Source organism: Macrotis lagotis, chromosome 2, assembly GCF_037893015.1.
Source record: "Macrotis lagotis isolate mMagLag1 chromosome 2, bilby.v1.9.chrom.fasta, whole genome shotgun sequence".
Lineage (NCBI taxonomy): Eukaryota > Metazoa > Chordata > Mammalia > Peramelemorphia > Peramelidae > Macrotis > Macrotis lagotis.
In genome coordinates, this window is record NC_133659.1 from 212692845 (window position 1) to 212706689 (window position 13845).

Consider the following 13845-nt stretch of genomic DNA (forward strand, 5'->3'; position numbering starts at 1 on the left):
CATTTCATAGCAATAACTACAGTGGGACAACTGGATCTATGTCCCAGGATATCAAAATTTAGATCTTGCTAATTTAGGCTCTTTTCACAACATATAAACAACTGAGTTTAGAATAGCTAACCTAAAATAATTAGCTAAAATAGGAAACTATTGTGAAGCTTCAGTAGCTTTATCCCAGGTGAGTGCTTTCCCATTCCATTCTTCTGAGTAGTGCCTTCTTCAGCAACAGTGTTAGACTTTCCTAGGATTTTAATTCCTCAGCATAGGGCAAGATCCAGGGCAAGATTTTTTGTTTAAAAAAATTGTTATTGCATTTATGTTGTGTGACCCAGGAAATTTTGTGAAACTTGTCTGAGTGACTCAGTTGCTTGGGTGTTAGATTTCTCTGTGTTGATTCTTTTTAAAAGAATCTGTTGTTAGTGGTATTGGTTTTATTCTGTTTTGTTTTCAGAAGAACACATTTTGATTTTGTCCCAACTTAAAAGACATATACACTTTCAAAATCATTCTGTAAATAAATGAGATGAACATGTTAATGTGTCAGAATTATGTTATTTAAAATAAACAAGGTGACTTTTTGTCACTTTGTCCATTCACAAGTCATTCAATATCTCAGTCAAAACATCTGTCGGGTTCAAATAAGCAGAGTCAATATTTTTCTTCTAGTTTACATCCCAAATATAAATATTTCTAAGCATGTCAAAGTTGTTTTCCTACACCTCTCCCTGCAGGATCCATATGGACTTTGGATGCCAAAGAACCTAGTTGAACTCATCTTGGGGAGCACATCATCTGACAGAAGCAGACAAGTCTCAGGAGCAGATTACCCAATACAAACTATGACAAGGAAATTGCTTGAAGGTATGCCAATCTGGAAGAATTAGGTTCTAAAGTAGCAGATGTGCTATCTGCTGACATTGGCACCAAGAGGAGAGAAGAATCTCTGTTTCTTTCTCTGTTGGCTTAAGTACCTGACCTTCCTTTCTCCCTCCTCTTAGCTGAAATTCTCCAAGATGCAACTCTGATAAGATTTCACCTTCTCACTACTGCTTTTTACTCTTTTTGGAATAAATAATCCAATTCTTTCTACAACTGCTGTTTTCCTCTTTTGTCATCTGCCAATCTGATGGGTGTGAGATAGAAACTTGGAATTGAGTTTTTTTCTCTCATTATTAATGACTTGAAACATTTTAAATATGGTTGTTGAAAACTGATATTTCTTCATTTGAGAACTGACTGTCAAAACTTTTGGCCACTTATACAATGAGGCAATCTTCCTTATAAATTTCAATTCTTTATTTCTTTATTACTAATATTAGATTTTATTAGAAAAATTCCCTTTGAAAATTTTCCTCAAATTTTTGAATGTTTAATCCTAATAGCATTTTTTTCTTTGCCTGTGTAGAAGTTTCAGTTTTCTATAAATAGTTGTATCATTTTATTTTTAATGATTATTCTAATGCTTTGATCTTAGCTATAATCATGAAAATTATTTCCTTCCTTTTTCTTCTGCTTTCTTAAGTGAAATAATTATGCATTATTTGTAGTTTATTTTGGTGTTTGATATAATTTATCAGTCTAGATCTAATTTCTGTCATACTGCTTTCCAGTTTTCCCCGCATTTTTTAAACTAGGGAGTTCTCTCCCTTTTCATTGGTGTTCTTTGACTTACTGAATACCAGATTACTATATTAATTTTCTTTTGGGGCTTATTTACCTAATCTGTTCCATTGATTTCTTTTTTAACCAAACTAAATGGACTTGGCAATTAACCTACATTCATTTTCCTCAAAAATTAGATGTTAATGAGCTTTCAGTCATGATCTAATATAGGGACTCAGAAAAATTAAATAAATGACAACAGCAACTAAGGAACTGCTATCATGTATATAAGCTTACTTTTATATAGACAATCCTTTTGAGTCATTGGGTTAGCCAAGTTCTTTAATTTGTCCAAAAGTAAAAGTCTACCTAATAAACAACCTCCTAAATGCACTCTTTGATTCCTTTATTCTTTTATCTGCCCCTAAACAAAATTTCTCCCATGGTCTATTCTCATTTTTTAAAAATTTCAATCCTCTACAAGTCCATCCATCTTCACAATTAGTTCATCACATTCTGTTTTGTTCCCAACATCTGCTGTTTCTCCTTGAACTTCTGTTGAATTATAACTAAAGTCCCCAGTTTCCATGGTCTTTTCCTCCCTCTCTTGCCTCCATTTATTTGTACAAGCCATCTCCCATGCCTAGAAAGTTCTACTGCTTCTCGGCCAATGAGAATCTTTTTCTTCCTATGAAATCCTTTACCTTCTAGAAATCAAATCTTTCTCTTTTTTTCTCTCATCCCTCTTTCACATATATATATATATATGTTTGCATATATACATATATAAATACATAAATGTATGTATTTGCACATATATATGTACATATGTATCACACTGTAATGTATATCATCCCTTTTTGTCCATATATTTATTAAATCATAGATACCAAAGCATTATTTTGGGGAGAGTACTCAACTTGGAATTAGGAAGAGTCTTCAAATTGTCTTATATTTACTAATTGTTTGTCTCTGAAAATATAATTTAGCATCTCTCAAAACTTAATTTTCTCCTCTGTAAACTATAGCTAACACCTATATCACAGAATTGTTGTGAGAATACTTTGCCAACTTTAAATCATTACAGAAATGGTAGCTAATTTGTTATTATAGTTACAGTAAGCATTATGAATGTAGGAAATGTATTATTTTCTATTTTTATATCCCCTGAACTCAAAGTAATATTTCCCACAAGGAAGGCATGGAATAAAAATTTAATGAATTGAACTAAATTGTAACATACTTTTTCTACCTCCATGTTTTGTTTCAAAAGAGATCTTCTACCCTTCTCCCTCATTTTTCTAAAATCTAACTTTCTCCTGATACTACCTCAAGGAGAATCATCTTCAATGACAGTCATACCTTCCTTCAAAGCCCCTAACTTTATGGAAGAAGAATAAGAAAGTTTAATCAATTCATTTCTCATCAGCACTATTCTACCACCCCCCTCCCCCAACTACATCAAGCCTTCTCTTTTGGAAATTCACTCTGCATATAAGTATACTCCTCAAACACAAAGTACTAATATTTTCTTTGATGACTTACTTAGCTCTCTGTAATTTGTCTCAAACAGAGTGATGTCATTTTGGTCTTCTTCACTAATGAAGTATAAGAACCAACCAATCAACAACTTAGTTCAGAGCTTTTTTCTACCTCAGCCCATCAGCACATTCAATTATTTTAAATTCATTTTGATTAGTCATCTAGAACCCTAGACTAAAAATTCTCCCTTTTCCCCATTGAAGTGACTTTTATCTAAATATTATTTCAACCAACTACTAACACTACCAAGTCTCAGACCTTGGCATCATCTGGAATTACTTTCTCTTTCAAATTGAGAACTCCCAATCTCTGATTTTTTTTCCATTTACCTCTGAAAGTGAAGTTTTCCTATTGTTTTTCTTATTTGATCCTCCCGACAATCCTATGAAGTAGGTATTATCATGTTCTGATTTTACAGATGAGAAAATTAAATTTTGGGAGAGACTAAGTGAGTCACATGGCTAATTAATTTTCAAGGCAGGAATTGAATTCAGGTCTTCCTGATTTTAAGTTATTTATCCATTATGGTATCTATGATCTAATAAACATATGCTAAAGGATGCTTGGTCCTTCAACTTTGCCATATCTTAAGAAAGATTAATTTGAAGTCAACAGTCTTGATTTCATCCATTACTATTTCTTCCATAATATCACTAAATAACATCTTTTTTCCTAATTTCCTCATTTTTCCTTCTTGTTTCTACAGATATCACATTTTATCAATCTTAAAATAATCATATCTTGCTTTTGCTACAATATTGCAGTTGCATTTCCCTGTCTTTTCAGTTTCCAGTATTTCTTAAAAATTCATTATATACTTTCTCCTTAATTCCTTGCAGACTGCCTTATCTCAAATGCCTCCCCCCCCCATTTTTTTCCTTCAGCATTCATTATCTTGATTGGGAGAGAAGACCATGACCTAACCCCGAGGAGTATGGGATCACTAATTGGAAAGAGGTACTGCTAGCTGCATTTTACGTCCCCCATAACAACTAATCATGGTGTTTGCATTCAATACAACAGTACTTACATTTAACCCACAATATTCTCCCATGCTCATGATGCAAACTTCCAATCACCTCCCTTCAGGTGTAGGAAACAACTCTTTTTGGAACAAACTAATTGCTTCCCAGGTGTCTAAAATGGCAACCATACAGGATCTACTGGAGAAATGCCATCCCAAATAAGATCATTGCTGCCAAAATTAGAAGAAAGAAGAAAACTGGAAAACAATCTTCAGAACTAGGAGTTCTAATAAAGTCTCATTTCTAAAATATATAGAGAACTGTATCAAATTTATAAGGTTAAAAGTCATTCCCCAATTGATAAATGGTCAAAGGACTGGAATAGATAGTTTTCAAATGAACAAATTAACACTATATATAATCATATGAAAACATTGTCAAATCATTATTGGTAAGAGAAATACAAATTAAAATAACTCTGATGGGGTAGAGCCAAGATGGCAGCATAAAGGCAGCATTTCCTGAGAACTTGGACCTCACCAAACCCCTCATAAACAAAGGATGGCTCTAGCCAAAATTTAGTGGAACAGAACCCACATAAAGACTGAGTGATACATTTTGCCAGTCCAAGATAACTTAGAAGCTCCAGGGAAAGGTGTGCTTCACCAGGACCAGGGGTTGGAAGAAAAAGCCAAGTGGAAGCCCAGCCCAGCCCAGCTTAGCCCAGCCCATAAATCACCAGCAACAGCTTGACCTTGATGGGGTGGGGAGAGAAATCTCCTGTACCTGGGTAAGTGTGGAGTGAGGATCGACAATCAGGACAAAGTAGCCTGCACCCCCAGTGATGGTAAGGGAAGTTTTTAGAAATTTCTTTACTCTCCCTGGAGTAGGACCCTGCTGTTTGCCTACACTCAGATATTGCAGTTTGAACTTCCATACTACATAACCAAGCTGGATCTCTCCTTATAGCCCCAGGGCAGAGGGCGGTGCTGTGGTCATCTACATATCAAAGCACAGTCTAGAGAGCATAAGATCTTGGAGAAATAAAGGTTGCAGTGGGGTATCCTGCCCAAAAAACACAACCTCAAATCCTTGGAAGTGCTATAAATTAATCTTGGACTGAGGAAATGAGTAAAGAACAGAAAAAAAAATCTGACCATAGAGAATTACTTTAGTCCAATGGAAGATCAAAACACATATTCCGATGATGACAGAATCGAAGCTTCTATATCCAAAACCTCCAAGAGAAATAAAAAAAGGGCTCAGACTATGGATGAGGTCAAAGAAGACTTTGAAAAGCAATTAAGGGAGGTGGAGGAAAAATTGTGAAGAGAAATGAGAGCAATGCAGAAAAATTGAGAAAACCAAATCAAAAGCTTGGTGAAAGATATTCAAAAAAATACTAAAGAAAAATACTAAAAATACTAAAGAAAACAATATGTTAAAAACCAGTTTATGCCTAATGGAAAAAGCAAAACAAAAAGGCAAATGAGGAGAAGAATGTCCAGAATTAGTGAACTGGAAAAGGAGATAAAAAAAGCTCTCTGAAGAAAATAACTCCTTCAAATGCAAAATGGAACTAAAGGAAGCTGATGACTTTGCAAGAAATAAGGAAGAAATAAAACTCTTCCATAAAAGCCAAAAATTAGAAGAAAATGTGAAATATATCATTGGAAAAAACAACCAACCTTGAAAACAGATCCAGAAGAAATAATTTTAAAATTATTGGACTGTCTGAAAGCCACGATCAGGAGAAGATCCTAGACTATATTTTTCAAGAAATAATACAGCAAAATTGCCCTGAGATCCTAGAAGTTGAGGGTAAAATGGAAATTGAAAGAATTCACCAGTCACCCCCTGAAAGGAATCCCAAAATAAAAACTTCCAGGAATATTATGACCAAATTCCAAAACTCCCAAATCAAAGAGAAAATTCTAAAAGCTTCCAGAGACAGACAATTCAACTACCAAGGTTTGATAGTCAGGATCACACAGGCTCTGGCAGCATCTACATTAAGGGCTTGTAGGGATTGGAATACGATATTCCAGAAGACAAAAGATCTTAGTTTACAACTGAAATTTAACTACCCAACAAAACTGAACATCCTCTTTTAGGGGAAAAGATGGATTTTCAATGAAAGAGGGGACTTTCAAACTTTCCTATTGAGATGACCAGAGCTGAACAAAAAGTTTGATCTCCAAGTACAGAACTCTGGTGAACCATAGAGGGAGCAGAAGAGAGGGACTAACTATAAGGAACTTGTTGATGTTGAACTGTTTGCATTCCTTCATGGGAAGAAGATATTGCTAACTCATATGAACTTTCTCATTTATAAGAGCTGTTAGAAGGAGCATATATAGAAAGGACATAGGAAGGAGAGGAACATAATGGTATGATGTGGTAAAGGGATGGACTCAATGGGTGATGGGGGAAAGTATTGGGAGGAAGGAAAAGGAGATGAAGAAGATAAGAGATTTCTCATAAGAGTCAAGAAAAAGCTTTTTCAATGGAGTGGAGTGGGGGGAGGCAAGGGGGAATGAGTGTGCCTTCATTGTCATTGGAAATGGCTCAGGGAGGAAATGACATACACACTTAATAGGGTGAGGAAATCTATCTTGCCCTGGAGAAGAAAGGGAGGAAAGGGACGGGATGAGGAGGAATGGGGGGAGGGAATGGGGGAATTAGGTGATAGAAGAGAGGGTACTCAGATGCAACACACTTTTGGACAGGGCCAGGATGAAAGGAGAGAGAGAGAATAGAATAAATGAGAGTGGGGAGAAATAGAGAGGTGGTATAGCTAGTAAGAGCAACTGAGGGAAATCTACTGTAGTAACCTCTCTGGTGGACTTATGATAAAGAAAGCAACTCACACCAGAGACAGGGCCACTGAAATCTGAACACAGACTGAAATATATTTATATTTTTTATTACTTTTTATCTTTATGTTTTTTTCACTCTGTATTCTTGAGGTTTCCCATCTTCTTTGTTTTCTCTTATAACATTCAATTTACATCAATGTATGGCATGGAAACAATGTAGAGACTGTCAGACAACCTTCTGTGGGGGGGAAGGAATTGTAGTATTCAGAGCCTCACAAAAAACATGATAGCTACATATTACTATTGTATATAATTGGAAAACAAATAAAATTTTAAAATGTTTAAAAAATGAAGGATAAAGGTCTGGAGATTGAATCAGCATGGCAAGGGGTTGCATGGATTAGTTTAAGATTCTAAATTTTTTGAAGAAATATTCATTTACTCTCACAGGACTGAGTTTAATACTTGGCTTCAGCAACTCATGCTTGGTGCCCTACCCCTGATCCTAGAGGTAGGCAACATGGCATAGCTGAAAAAAATACTCTGTTTATAGTTAGAAAAAAAATAAAATAAAATAACTCTGAGGTACCACCTCATACCTAACAGATTGGTTAAGATGACAAAAAAGGGGAAATGATCAATATTGGAAAGATTATGGGTGTATTGGGACATTAATGTGTTGCTGGTAGAGTTGTGAACTGATCCAATTATTCTGTAGCAATATGAAACAATGCCCAAAGAGCAATAAAACTTGCCATACCTTTTGACAAAGCAATTCTAATTCTAGGCCTGCTGTCAGAAGAAATCATAAAAAATAGGAAAAGTCCCATGTGTATCAAAATATTCATAGCAGCTCTTTTGGTATTCCAAAGAATTGGAAATTGAGGGGATGCCCTTCAATTGAGGAATGGTTAAACAACTTATGGTATATGAATATAATGGAATGCTATTGTTCTTTGGAAACTATGGGTGGTCGGGCTCTAGAGAAGCCTGGAATGAATTATAGGATCTGATGCTTAGTGAAGGGAACAGAATTAAGAAAACAATTAACACATTAGCAACAACATTGTGGGATGATCAACCCTGATTCAGCTGCTCTCAGTAATTCAGAAAGCTAGGACAACCCTCTTAGAGCAGCTATGAACAATGCTATCCCTATCCAGAGGAAGAAAAACAAAACAAAACAATCAGAATCTGATGAGCACTATCTTCACTCTTTAAAACCTATCTCTTATGTACTTTCTCTTAATCCCAATTCCTCATACAGAAAATGACTAATCTGTAAACATGTTTAACAGAAATGTATGAACAATATTAACCTGACTGTTCATTTCTGAAGGGAGGGAGGTGGGAAGGGAGGGTGGAAGGAAATTTTGTAACTTAAAAAAAAATAATATATATATATATATATATATATATATATATATATATATATATATATATGTATGTATGAATGTTGAAAATCTTTCATAACATATATTTGAAAAAATAAAATGTCAATAAAAAGAGAAATACCATCCCTCCTTTCCCTCCCCATTTCACTAACTCTATGCCCTCCAGATCACTCCATAGGGAATGTAGTGTTTTCTGTCTTAATTACTATTAAATAAGGACTACCACCTCCTTACTATTTTCATTTTGGAAGATTTAAAGTGAATCCTACTGGATGAGGCAGTATTATGTGTGTTGTGGAAGATCATAGCTATAAGTACTTTCCAAACTCCTTCCTCTTCAAAGCTTCCCTGCTACAAAATCTTGGCCATGCCTTTCATAATGCAGGTTCAGTCTCACTCCCTATTCTCAAATACACAATGAGTTGCTTAATCTTAATCTTAATCTTCTCCCTCCACAACATCTGTCAAACCTTTCTGTAAATGGAATTTCCACATAACAAAAACAAAGAAAGCATTAATTGATAGATTCCCCTTCACCAATACCTCCATCCAATCAATAGATGGGGGGGGCAAGTAAAGGTTTTGCAGATTTGGAATTCAGAACAACTGGTCTTACAAGCAATCAGAGAGTAGAGGGAAAAATATCAAGGAACTGAGATTGACTACTTGCCCTATCTGACTGGAGACTACAGGGTGGGGAGGGGGAAGGGATGAGTCATATAAACTACCAGGCTGTATCTACAAAAACACTTTATAATCTTGATCTCTACCAGGACTACCACAACTCTCCAGATAATCTCTCTGCTCATCCCAAATGGTGCCGAACTTGGGGAAGAAATACAACTCAATGGCAATGGCAAGAACAAAAACATAAAACAACTCAGTTGAGCATTTCCAGTCTGGTAACATCTCTTTACTCTTGGCTGGATGGAAAAAGTATAATGAAATTCCAGAATCTTAAAAAGGAGAAGAGAGGGAAAATTGAAGATATTGGAATTGAACTCTCACATACGTTTTATACTTTCCCAATATCTTACTGAATTATTTCTTCCAGTCAAAAGCTGAGGGATATTAAAAACATTTAATACAAACCCATAGGAGCTAATAACATGGATTTCATGGTGAGAGATTCCAGGCTAGAGTGTTGTAGCATGCCTACTCTTCAAAGGAAGTACTAAATAAAGAGACTGAGGAAAATCATTATGCAGGTAATAGAAACAAGAGAGATAAATGCCATGGAAAGCCAAAGAGGAGAGAGTAGTCTATGACCTCAAGAACTGCAGAGTATTCTAGAGAACCATGATTAATAATAATAAAAAAACAATGTTTATCTCTTAAGAAACTGCTGGTTACTTTGAAGACTTTTAAGTTTTAAGTAAGTGTATTGACCAGATTGAAAAGGACTAAAAAGTGAGTGAAAAAAAAGAAGAAAATAGGCATAGAGATGCATCTTTTATGAGGTTGTTTATGAAGGAGAGAAGAGCTATTTGAGGGGATGGAGGGGTTAACCATGATTATCTTTGTAAGAGGAAGTATCAGGAAAAACACTATTAGTTATAAGAAAATTGATGGAGAGAGAGGGAGTGATAAGAAAGCAAGCTTCTGAAAGTGTTGCCAGAGTTTAGAATCAATCAAAAGAGGCTAATTTTGTCCCCCAATAGAGACCATCTCTTCATAAGAATCTGGGTAAACATAACTTAATGGGAATGATGTAGAGAGGTTTTGATTGTGTTGCAGGGCAGAAAGCTCTTGATGGAGGACTCTTTATTCTCAGAAATGTTGACTAGGAGGCTATGAAGCCAAGCTGCTGAAAAAGAAGAAAGAAATGGTGGGAGGCATGCAAATAGAGAATAAATTAGGTTTGAAATGACCATTGAAAATAGTATAATATAGAGTTGATTAAGAAGAAATAAAAGGAATAAAATTTCTGTATTGTCATACATCAGTGAGGTACCTAATAAGATTACCAAATATAATGTGGCATCATCTCAGTCAACATAATTGAATAACTCTCTTTAGTAATATTTATGAGTATGTAAGTAGGAGCAGAGCAGTTATATCATGGGGATAGCCCAAGGCTTGGGTTTGCCAAAACATGTTTGATTATAGATCCAGATTGCTGATATCATATAGTTGAACTGGTCAATCATGGAATCAAAAGTGTAAAGCAGGGCTACTGAACTGGGAAAACAAGGAGGGCTAGAGTTCTGGATTTCACAGTAAGTACAAAAAATCGAACTGGGGAGGCAAAGTTGAGGGAGAGATAGGAGAATAAATGGCAGGGACTGCTTCGAATGGCACCATCTCTCAGGTTGGGTATACTCATTTAAACTAGACATGACTCAAAAATTTCACAACATTAGAACATATGAATGAAAAAGAATCTTGTTAATGAAAAATCACTTTTAAAATTTTATTTGAATAGTGTGCTATGACTTGATGACTCAAATAATCAGTGGGGGAATAGAAAAGGAATGAAAAGAATTTACTCTGGAAATCTACAATATTACTCTTTAGTTAAGTGCAAGCTGATGGGGCTTCAGAATCTTGGATTTTGAGTCAATGAATTTCTTTCCTCTTGGCTCCCCAGTCTCCATCAACACCTCCGCCCCATTTCCACCACTGGAAACAATAATCACAGTAATACCCATTGCTCACATGCTAGAGGCATAGAGAACTCCACTTGGAACTTTCACTTTTATGGTTAGTCATCTCATTCCCAGGGAGCTTGTTTGACAAGTCAGTCACAATGGAGGCAGTACAACTGAGCCTCAGACTGAGTTTAATGCTTCTACTCATCAGAAAGGATGCTGCTCCTTGGAAAAGCTATGAAAGCCAGAGAAATATTTTCAGACTGGTTATCAGTATCCTCTAAGGGATCATGCTAAATGTTTAGGCAATCATGGAATCACGGTGACTTAAATATCTGCTTGTTGGCAGTGGCACTGGAAAATTATGTGTGCATAGACAACACTAAGTAATTATCTAGATATCTATTTGTGACTATATCCTTACATGTATCTACCTATTTTCTCTCTATATCACTATAAGAATATCAGGTAAGATAGATTTACACATACCAACTTATATTTTGGACTGTTTCCTCTTGTTATTAGAATCATACATTGACAAAAATAGCTTGGCATGTGAATGAGGAGGAATATAATTCAACTAAGTAAAACAAGTAAAAGTACTATTCTCAAAATCTGAAACTTTTAACTAGGGTCCATTCTCTAAATGCCAGTCTTGCATAGTATTCTACATAACCAGAGTTAAAATTCTTTGATTATAAAAATGGCAAAATTAGCACTCCAAAACACCATTACTATCATTACCAACAAAAATAATCACAATGAGAAGAACAATACCTTAAATTTCTCAGAGATAGTCTGTTGAGATAAAAAAAATATTTCTGGGAAAATTAATCTATTATTACTGATAATAGATTTCATACTTCTATATTTTCAGACTTAGCAAATTTATATTTGAAAGAGGATTCTTAGATGTCTAGTCCAATCCAGTCATTTTTTCAAATAATTAAATTGAGGTTCAAACAAATTAGGTAACAGCCAAAATTACAAAGATATTAAATATAGTTAAGATTTGAACACGTCTCTAATGTGAAATTCAATATTTTTCCCCTCTATAAAATTCTCTCTTCCTAACCATGTCAGTAAAAATAATTAAGTGGAGGAGAAGGAATAAGGAGATGATTTTTTGATTCCAACCAGTTTTGTTACCATTCCTGAATCCTAAGCATAGGAATTCCAGCAAACGATAATCATCACATATAGGTTAGGGTTCAGTCTGATGATGCAACACATTAAGCTAAACTGACTCATTTAAACATCAAATCTCATTCTTCTGACATTTAGTTCATACTCTATTCAGAATACCTAACTTTGAAAAGAAATGTGATCCCAACTTCCACCTCTGGATGATATTCTCTTATAGTCTCACAGCTCCGAAATACTATTGAGGGAACTTTCACATCATCAGGAATGATGGTGCCTAGAAACATTGTCTATTTACTTGACAAGAAGAAGGTCCTTTATCTAATTAACTTCAAATTTGTTCAGTAGAGACTGATCAAATGCTTTCAGTGTTCAAAATTAATGGAACATTGGCACCAATAGTTTGTCCTTAAAGTCTGGAAAGGAATAAAGAGTTTGAGGTATTAATCAACCAATCAACGGACAAGTCTTCATTGAACACTTGCTATATTTTCAGAAAGTATAAAGTATTATAAGATATGGGATTTATTGGAATGTGTCTAACAAAACAGTTCAAAATCTGGCTTAACCCTACATTTTGAACCTCATTAATATTACTTCCCACCATACTCTATGCTCCAGCAAAATCAAGCATTTATTTGTCCCTTAATTATCCATTTGCTTTCATACTTTTATCCCTTCTTTTTTCGTATCATTGCCCTCTTGCAAAATTCTTCCACTTTTCTTCACTTGTCACTTTCTTGCCCATTTTAAAAAGTCAGATTCAAATGCCAATCTTTCATGAAAACATTTCTTATTTCCCCATTAGTAATGGTCTTTTCCCTTTCTTTTTAGGAGATTATTTTATGTATTATGGTTGTCCATGATAGCATATTATCTTATTACTAGACTGAAAATCCCCTTGGTTTTTTAAATCCATATAATAGGCAATTGATAAGTGGTTTTTTTTTTTGCTCTTGTTGAACTGAGTTATATTGTCTAATAAAACAAAATTTATGTGCTAAACTTCAGGGTATACTGATTTTAAGTGCTGCTTGAGTTAAAAGAAAAGACAACTCCTGTGGTCTGGAAATACTAAGGGCTGGCTCTCTCAAAAGAGAAGAGACTTGAGCAAGGCTTTAAAAGGTGAAAATTTAACTAAAGGGATACAATGAGAAAACACAAAGACTGTAGAGTAAACACAGGAAAGACAGTGATTATTCCAATCTTCCCGAAGAGATTAATTGAGCAGTAGTAAAAGGAGTGTAGATGGCGCAGCTAGGTGGTGCAGTGGATAGAGCACCAGCCCTGGAATCAGGAGTACCTGAGTCCAAATCCAGCCTCAGACACTTAATAATTACCTAGCTGTGTGGCCTTGGGCAAGCCACTTAACCCCATTGCAAAAAACCTTAAAAAAAAAAAAAGAAGAGTAGATAAGGTAGATCCTGATTATGAGGGGGACCCAGAAGTCAGACTGAAGATATTTAGGTCAAGTCTCAGAATAGGATTAGAAGTTTACTTGGAAAATTTTTTTGATATCTCTTTATGATTATTTAAGAGATAGATAATTCCTAAGGCCAAGGGTAGTCACCAGATCAAAAATAAGGTCCAAAATAAACCTACTTTCTAATTTTTGTCCTCTTTTCCTACCTAATGGGCATTACCATCCTTTTTTCAATCTTTTCTTTCCTTCACTTTTTTCTTTGTACCTTTTGCAGCTCAGATATAGCTGCACAATAATTTTCCACTCTTCTATATAATATAGAATATTGCAAGGCCCTCTTTTAAGTGCGCCCTCCCATCCTGTTTT